At 41.8% G+C, this 2505-nt stretch overlaps 1 protein-coding gene across 3 annotated transcripts in view; it reads left to right on the top strand.

Annotated features, from left to right (window-relative positions):
* Positions 1-2505, top strand: part of CCND3 (cyclin D3) — a 122696-nt gene that overhangs the window by 102380 nt on the left and 17811 nt on the right. The gene's annotated exons all lie outside the window — the stretch shown is intronic.

Here is a 2505-nt window from a genome sequence, read left to right as displayed (position 1 = left end):
TTGGTTTTGAACTCCAAATCCAGTAATTTGCTGTCCTCCATTTCTTCCATTTGTGACATGTTTCTTCATTTCTGCATCTTGGCTGCTTCCTTCTGCTCTTGGCGCCTCCGCACCTCCTACCCAGCCTCAATGCGCTTTTTTCTTTCCTTCTAGTTGTAGAACTTCCACTCAGCCAGCTTTCCCGTGGTTCTGGATGATCCGCCATTTTGTCTTTTCGTTGTAGTTTTAATGTGGTTGTGGGGAGCGGCACGCACTGGTATATACCCTATGCCGCCATCTTGGTTGTTCATATTTATTCTTTATAATTTAAAATATATTGTTCTCTTTAATGAAAGAGTGCAGTGTTGTGATTAATTAACTAAAACTTCATACTTGTATTTTGGAAGATAGGAGTAATGGTTTTGCAAGGTTAGATAAGGTACACGGCACACATTCATGTTGGCATAACAAGAGTTCTTGAATTTAAAACAAGTACACACATATGTTATTACTAATAAACTACTTTTCATTCTTCCAGTTGGCAGAGGTTTTTGTTTGTTTGTTTTGTTTTGAAATAGATACCTAATGTTTGTTCATTCGATTGGTTCAGCATTTCAGCAGGGGATTTAGAATGAAATTTATGGAAGGAGTTTTGGGGGATGGGTGAAAGGTGAGTGGGATTAAGAAATACAAATAGCCAGTTATAAAAATAGTTACAGGGATATAAAGTACAGCACAGGGAATATAGCCAATAGTACTGTAGTAACTATGTATGGTGTAAGATGGGTAATAGACTTATGGGGAGGTTCATTTCATAGGTATATAAATATCTAACCACTATGCTATACACCTGAAACTAATACAATATTGTATGTCAACTTTAACTGAAAAATAAATTTTGAAAAATCTAAAAAAACAGTCTTTGAATGTTTCACAACTTTAGATTGAGAAATTCCACTTCTAGAAATTAATTCACTTCTAGAAGTAATGACACAAAAATATTTCACAGTATTGTTTCTAATAGGGAAGAATGAGAAACAACTTAAATTTCCAACAGTACATATTGGGTAAAATGCATTATATATTCACCCAATGGCATACTATGTAGCCATCCTATATAATAAAGAGCTAATATGCTAATTAGAAGGAACAACAGAACAACCATCCAGACATCCTTCCAGATGACTGTGCAGATGACCTTCTGGAGGAAGCCGGGACTGCGAGGGGCTGCGAGGGGCTGCGAGGGGCTGCGAGGGTTGAGCCTTGCATGAATTTCGTGTACGGGCCACTAGTTAAGAATAATGTTGTAGTATAAATGACATGGAAAAGTGCTAACAATATATTTTTTTTACTGGAAAAAAAGCTTACAAAACAATTTGCAATGACCTCATTTTAAAAAATAGAACAGTCTTAGAAAAAACAAATATTGACATTTTAAAGGGTTATCTATGGATGGTGAGATTGCAAGTAATTTTTCCTTTTTTTGTGTGCCTTTTCTGGATTTTCTAAGGTTTCCACAATGCAAATGAATATTTCCATGATATTAGAACTATAATAAAAATTATCATTTAAACAATTTATTGAGAAAATGTTTAGCATAGAACTTGCCTGTTAGTGTCGTTTCCCTCGAGAGGACCTCAGGAGAGGCAGGAGTTCCCCAGGCCTCCTCCCACCGGGAGCATTACTGGAGGCCTGTGGTCTGCCTCTTGGTCGTGTGGAATCCAGCTTTGGGGAAACTACAAAGTAACCCAAAAGTTTGGGAGGTAGGAGAAATGGCAATTGGGAGATTTTATAGAGTCTGAGCAAGAAGCTCCTTCAGAGAGGATCTAGTTTCTCCGCCTACGTTTTCCTCAAACAGAAGCTAAGGCCGACTCTCAGGGCTTGTCCAAGGCCACACAGCGGGCTTAACGACAAGGTGAGGCCTTGAATAGGCGGCCTTTCCGCCCGGCTGTATTTCGGTAATGGGCTGATTTCCACCGGGCCTTCTACTTTAATGTGCACAGAAACAGCGGGGGTCTTGTTGAAATGCAGATTTTGATCCGGCAGGTCAGGCGTAGGCTTAGGAGTCCGCATTTCTAACCAGCTCTTAGGCGATGCAGATGGTGCGGGCTTTGGGATCACAGCACTCATGTGCAGCCATGGGGTACCAATGGGGTAGAGCACAGATTCTGCAGCCAGGCTGCGGGCTTCCCGATCCTAGCTCGGCCGCACATTGATTAGTGGGCTGCAGTTCCTTATCCGCGAAATAAGGATAACACCTAACTCAGTGAGGATGTAATACGTTACCGCACGTTACGTATTTAGAACAGTGCACGCTAAGAACTAGTTATTAGTTATATTCCCTAGAGCAAGCAGCGGGGAGGTAGGGTTGGACCAATGAATGAATAACCTTTGGAGAAAAGCTCTTTCTTGGGCGACGAATGTCAGAGAAGGGAAAGGGGAGGGCGCATTGGTGGGGGAGAGGACCACCTCCTGGAAAGCGCTCTCCGCGGGGTGGTCGGGAGGGAGCGGGGCGACCGGAAGCCG

This window comes from Myotis davidii, unplaced genomic scaffold (genome assembly GCF_000327345.1).
Source record: "Myotis davidii unplaced genomic scaffold, ASM32734v1 scaffold167, whole genome shotgun sequence".
In the NCBI taxonomy this organism is placed as follows: Eukaryota; Metazoa; Chordata; class Mammalia; order Chiroptera; family Vespertilionidae; genus Myotis; species Myotis davidii.
Note: the sequence above shows the minus strand (reverse complement) of the source record. Positions and strands in the feature narration are given on the sequence as shown.